Below are 6767 nucleotides of genomic sequence, written 5' to 3'. Positions count from 1 at the left end.
CCTCCCTCTGCCCTATGGTCCTTCTAGTTGGACTTAGAATCAAATTGACGTGAGACAGATTAACAGGAGAAAATAAATTTAATAGTGTATGTATAGGGAATCCACACAGACATGAAATTCCAAGAAAATGAGGCAACATGAAACTCATGTGAGCTAAGGAGAGGGAGAGGTTCTGAAGACACAGAGGGGAGGAAGCCATTAGCGGGAACGTGAAAAGATGTTTTAAAAAACAGTTTGCCCTATTATCCAGATGAGTTTCTTAGATAAAGCAGAGTCTCTGTTAATAGCTTTCTTCCTGGTACAGGCTCTCCTTACCAATGTAAATTTAGGCAGTTGAAGATCAGGAAGAGAGCTTTTCCTGCATCTGCAGGGTTTTGATTACTTTTTTTTTTATTATGTTCAGTTAGGCAGCATATAGTACATCATAAGTTTTTGTTGTAGTGTTCAATGATTCATTAGTTGTGTATAACTCCCTGTGCTCACTCAATATAATGTTCATGCTAAAGTGGCCCATCTTGGGGCAGCCTGCCCTTGGTCCTTACATTGTTTGCCTGAAAGCAAGCCCAGACAGGTTACATTGATTCACTTGTGTTTTCATGCCGTGTAATTAACTCTTAGCTGGCCAGTCATAACTCTTCTGGTCTAGTATTTTATTTAATGTGACCCTCAGAATATTAACACAATAACATTTTAAAATGTTTTTTATATACATCATATTTGTATACATTTTATTGTATATTACATACACATAAATGCACATTTTACTTTTATTTTATTATAAAGTAAAAATTCAGTTTATTCATCTGTTTATGACACAGTACACAAGAGGCAAAGTGTTTCACATCATAGAATGCATTTCCAACTTCTTGGGATGTTCATTTTTTGGCTCAAAGGAAAGACTAGATGTGAGAAGCAGGCAGTGCTTAGGCAACTGAAATAAAGATGGGGAGGGGGCAGTGTGAAAATCATCCTCACAGGAATGGGCACAAGGGGACTGTTAGTCACAAGTTACTTTCTAGAACTGTTAGCTGGAAACAAGGGAGCACTCCTCCTGGAGGCTCATGCCATCATGGGCCTCAGTCATCTTCACCAGAAGGGTATAAGTAGCACTTTCTGGTAGTCTCCCTTGGTGTCTTGCTGGATATGGTCGTTCAGGGAGTTGTCATACTCTCTCTTGAATTTAGGCCTAATTTTTAACATGTCCACTTTACTGCGAGAGACCATGATTCTAATCAGGACTTTATTGCAAGTCTCCTTGGCTTTCATAGAATTGTACAATTGGTCAGCAAAATACAGGGGCTTCTTCTGAATGCACTGGACCAGTTTAGGAAAGCATCTTCCCGGTCCCCTTTGGCCTCCTTCTTGATTCTCTCCAGCATGTCATAAGGGCTGTAGCTCTTATACCTGTCAAATACTTTCTGGAGGGGACACACAGTCTGCTCAGTCACAATGATGATCCACTTGGGCACATTAGTTCTTTTCCTCTTCACCCCATCATCATAAAGATCCCGGGCATCTTGGTCAATCAGTACATAATCAATGACAGAGCCATCTTCTGCTCTTTTACCCTTTGCGAGGGCAACCATTAGCTTGCAGAAGTCATCAGATATGTCAGAAATGATGTCCTTCTCCAGATCAGTCTTGTACATTTCCTTGTAGACTCTGTTAATTTCCTAAAGCCCCTGGTTGGTCTTTGAGCCGACAATCCCAGTGAGGGAGTCCTCATCAGTCCCCAGCCTCACAGAGGCTTTCAGTTGGGAAGCATTGTACGGAGCAGATGTTTTCAATAAGCCCAAACCCACAGTCTCCAGGTGGCTGGACAAGGCTGACTTCAGTACTGATGCAAGTTCCTTTTTGGTCCTTCTCTGGTAGGTGAAGGCAATATCCTGTCTCTGTTCATTGCTGTGGTTGGTCAAATGTTGACAATGACGAGCTCATCCACATCTTTGCTCCTGATGTCCGTTTCAATGTTCAGAGCATCACGCTCAGCATCAAAATTGGTGTACGCTTTGACTGACCCATGTGCACTTGAGGGCATGGAGTGATTATCCTCCAAGATGAGCTTGCAGAGAATTTTGTGAACAGTAGACATTTTGAAAGAAAGTGGGCCAGGTGCTGAGAGCTGTGAGTGTCCCCAGCTGTGGAACCACACGCACATTTTACTCTTATATGGATATTATATACATACAACAGCATAGCACAAAATGTATAGTTAATATATTTTTATATGTAAATACATATAGAACATTTATATACTTTATACACATATCACACACATATAGAAATGTAGAACAAATAGAAATGTACACAAAGAATATACATTTCTCAGGAATGAGAAAAAAATGTAGTATTTCTATATGCAACAACATGAATGTGTCTCCACATTATTGATGCTGGGCATAAAGAACACATGTTTCATGCTCCCATTTAAATAAAGTTCAAAGCAGACAAAACTTATCTGACTTCTATCACCACACACTGATGAATGTTATTCCTTTGCATGATTAAACTACAACTTATTTATCCATACCATTACTGATGGATATTTGGATTGTTTCCAGTTTGGGTTATTACAGAAAATGCTTGAATGAACATCCTTTTACATTTCTTATGGTGATTATGTTAGTCAATTAACTTTCCTAAATGGTCGAGCCAATTTACACATCTACCAACAGTGCCTGAGAATTCCAGGTGTTCCAATTCCTTGCCAATACTTCATCTTATCAGTCTTTTTTAACTGTAGACAGCCTGGTGGATGTGTATATTTCACTGTGATTTTAATTTGCATTTCTCTGATGACAAATGAGATTGAAAATGTATAATACGCATATTGGCTGTTTGGATAAACTGTTCTGTGAAGTGCCAATTCAAGTCTTTGCCTTGCAAATCTTTAGCTTAGAAAAGAATAAAAGCCCTAGGAATATTTTTATGGAAAATTTTGGGGCTGCTTCTCAATGGATCCTTCCTCCACATTACTCTGTCCCCCAAACTCCACCTACTTCAGTATCCCCAAATCAGATTTCTTTTTTTTTCTATCCAGTGATACCACCACTCTGCTTGGCCTATATTTTCCTGAGCCATATTTGGAAATATTTTTGGGGAGATGTCCTGGGTGAGTATGAGCTAATATTGTGCTTTCTACCTTTCATAATTCTTAGCCCCATGTTGGTTGCCATCCATTTGCCTGAAATAGTTATATATTTTTGTACAGATATAATGGTAGCTTATGGTGGAAGGATGAGTCTGATACCAGTTACTCCATTGTGGCTGCAACCAGTGGTCCTAAAGTATTTTTTATTATTCTATTCTGATTAATTTTTATTTATTTATTTTTTTTTAGTTTGTACATTCTTTGGTTATTTTCTCAGGTTATCCTGGAGGTTATAACATTCATCCTTAATTTATTAGCATGGAATATAAATTAGTGTTTTTCCATTTTATGGTAATGTTTGAGCCTTCAACCTTTAAGCTGCATTTATTCCCCTTTCATCTTTATGTTATTGTCATGCATTTTCATTCTACATATAAGTTTGACTCTGTGGTGTTTATCATTACTCTTTTAAAAAGTAAATGATGGGGGCGCCTGGGTGGCTCAGTTGGTTAAGCAACTGCCTTCGGCTCAGGTCATGATCCTGGAGTCCCGGGATCGAGTCCCACATCGGGCTCCCTGCTCATCAGGGAGACTGCTTCTCCCTCTGACCCTCTTCCCTCTCGTGCTCTCTCTATCTCATTCCCTCTCTCAAATAAATAAATAAAATCTTTAAAAAAAATAAAAAAAAATAAAAAGTAAATGATGTTTTATACTTACCCACATATTTATACTTTCTAGTATTTTCTTTTTTCCTGCAATTCTATTTTTTGATGTTAGATTATATTCTTTCTACTGAAAAAAATATCCCCTTTGGTGTTTCTTTAATTTTTTTCATATTTTGATTGCCTTGTTCTTTTAAAGGATAGTTTCACAGGGTGTAGCCCTTTAGGTTGGCATTGATCTTACAGCATGTTGAGGGTGATATTCTGTTGTTTACTGACTTCCATTTCTTCTGTTACCATCAGTCCTATTTTTGATCTGCTTTGTTTTTATCTGGTGGCTTATAAGACTTTTATCTCTTAATTTTTTTTAACATTTTTACTATAATGTATCTAATCCTAAATAGAATTTTCTTTTTATTTATCATACTTCTGGTTCCTAACTCTTCTTGACTCACTGACCTAACTTCAAGGGAGTTTAACAATCTAACTCCTAGACGACTTTTGTCCATTTTGAAGAAATCTGATCTACTGTGTCTTCAAAGCTTCTTCCATGAAACTCTTTCTACTTCTGATACTCCAACTACATGTATGACCTATTTCTAAAGACTTTCACATGGTGTTCCATATATCCTTTATTCTCTTTTATATATTTTCTGTTATTTTATTTTCTATGTGTCAGTCCGAATGTTTTTTGCCCTCAAGTTCACTAATTTTTTTTTAGCTATAATAACCGCATGCAATGATTCTTAAAATCCAGCCAATTTATTTTTAAGTTTTTAGATTTTCTAATTTATTGTGCTTTCTATATTCTAGTTCTCTGGTGAATTATTTCAACTTATTATTCTTTTTTTTAACATGTTAACCACTGTTATCTCAAAGTCTGTGTCTAGTAACTTCAATAGCTACGTTATCTGAATTTATTTCTGTTTCTATTATCTGGCTTTTCTCTTTGTACTGTTCTTTGATATTATGAGTAATTTTTTAGATTGAATGTTAGACATTGTGCATACATGACTTCAAGGAATTTTAGCAATCCCACCATCAGATTCTTGACTCCTAACTTTGCAAATATAGCTTATAAAGTAACACAAATGTCAGCCTTTTCGTGTATTAATCCTTTCCATTATAGATTGCTTTACATGTACTTATTAATGCATTATTATTCCATATTAGCTTTATTTCTGAGCTGGATGACACAAGTTTTTTTTTCCTTTTATTGAAAGCTGCTTCTATTACCTGTCATTTATCATTCTCTTCATGAAGTTTAATTGTAGCCAAAAAAACCAAACCAAACCAAACCCCAAACAATTGGGAAGTAGGAACCGATACTTGACTTATACCTCATAGGCTTCACAAATTTATTAATTTATACTGCAGACCTCTTTTTCCCACTCCCTTTCCTTTAAAGATTCTTTTACTGTCCCAGGGCCATCATAAACAGATACAAAGAAAATTAACAGGGTCTTTTTGCCTTTCATATTCTTCAAAATCTTATAACATTGTGAGTTTGGGCTCCATTGTATGTCTACTGTATTCAGTGAGTCAAAAAATTAGATTTTCTCTTTCTGGCTAATGCCAGTCTTATGCTTGTCAGAGAGAACATATTTTTTTAAAGCCAGATTTTCCACAAAAAAAAAAAAAGGGTAGATTGTCTTCGTTGTCAAATGCGACCTGTTAATATGTATGCCTGAGGAAATCATGTAAGAAACAGTCATGACAGGGATGATGGGTTGTCAGCCTGCTTGGAATAATTTTTTTGAAAAAAGGACATTTGATAAGCTCTCAAATTAATGTAAACATTGTATGTCTAACCCTCAAAGGGTGTTTGCTAAAGATGCTTTGCTGGAGGGCTTGACATCAAAAAGACCATTAAAGAACAGGAAACGAGGAATGTGTCCAAGGCGTTTTACAAGCAGGCCATCTCAGATGTATAGATTCAGGATGTGATTATTTCAGTTCAGAACATTGTAGGGAATCCTGTTCCTCCCTTTGAATTCTCCCCCATCTTGACTAGTGCAGATCTAGGGCCAAAATCCTAATAAAGAATTTGCAATGAAATAGGCCTTCAGAACTGATTTTTCTCCCCGCTGCATTGAATTTCAATTATCTGTCCACCACTGTAGTAGTGTGATTTTCCAACTAGCATTTCACTGAGAATGCCAGGGACTACAAGGGAGAGAGAAGGATGGAGAGCCATCTTGATCCTTTATCACTTAAAAGAAAAAATACACAGACAAAGATGAAAGTAGTTCAACACCTATAATCCCTTGAGAAGAAGACTGAGGACCTGGCTGTCAACTTAAATACCACCTGAGAGCACACAAAATAAATGAAAGGATGTAGTTCCTCCTGTGAAAGTCAGTGTCCCTGGAATTCAAAAGGTACATCAGACATGCTGTCCTTGAAGCATGACACAAAGGCTGGCCTTGAGAAAAGCCAGCTCACAAGACAGCAGAGATAAGGTTTGAGACCCTGGGGCATCAAAGCAGATTTAAAATATCTGAATTTCCACAATTATTGACTGTAAAGTTGTTAAGGCTCCTTCTGTCTGCAGTGCCCTTTTCTTCTCTTTCTTTGAGAGAAAAAGTATATAGTTCAATCCCCACAGGATCTCTCTTAGCACATTGCTGAGCACATTAAGATCATGAAATGTGAAGTCAGACAGACCTGGGTTCAAGTCCCAGCTCAGCTACTTGCTAGCTCAATGAACTATGCTCAGCCATCAGGGCGCCCGGGTGGCTCAGCTGGTTAAGCATCTGCTTTCGGCTCAGGTCATGATCCCAGGGTCCTGGCATTGAGCCCCAGGTCTGGCTCCCTGCTCAGCAGGAAGCCTGCTTCTGCCTCTCCTCTGCCTGCTGCTCCCCGCTGCTTGTGCTCTCTCTCTCTCTCTGTGTCTGTCAAATAAATAAAATCTTAAAAAAAATATGCTCAACCATCATGAATCTCAGTTTCTTTATCTGTAAGTTCCTACCCTACTGGAATATTACATCTATTGGCAATGGAACTAAGCCTTG

The 6767-nt window shown here is 37.7% G+C and overlaps 1 pseudogene; it reads right to left on the bottom strand.

Moving 5' to 3' along the window:
• Nucleotides 1–1086: 1086 nt before the first annotated feature.
• On the bottom strand, nucleotides 1087–2092 carry LOC112813855 (annexin A2 pseudogene; annotated as a pseudogene).
• Between the last annotated feature and the right edge of the window lie 4675 nt (nucleotides 2093–6767).

This window comes from Callorhinus ursinus, unplaced genomic scaffold, assembly GCF_003265705.2.
Source record: "Callorhinus ursinus isolate GAN/ISIS: 27379988/994484 unplaced genomic scaffold, GSC_fseal_2.0 scaffold6, whole genome shotgun sequence".
In the NCBI taxonomy this organism is placed as follows: domain Eukaryota; kingdom Metazoa; phylum Chordata; class Mammalia; order Carnivora; family Otariidae; genus Callorhinus; species Callorhinus ursinus.
This window is presented reverse-complemented; position numbering and strand designations above follow the sequence as displayed.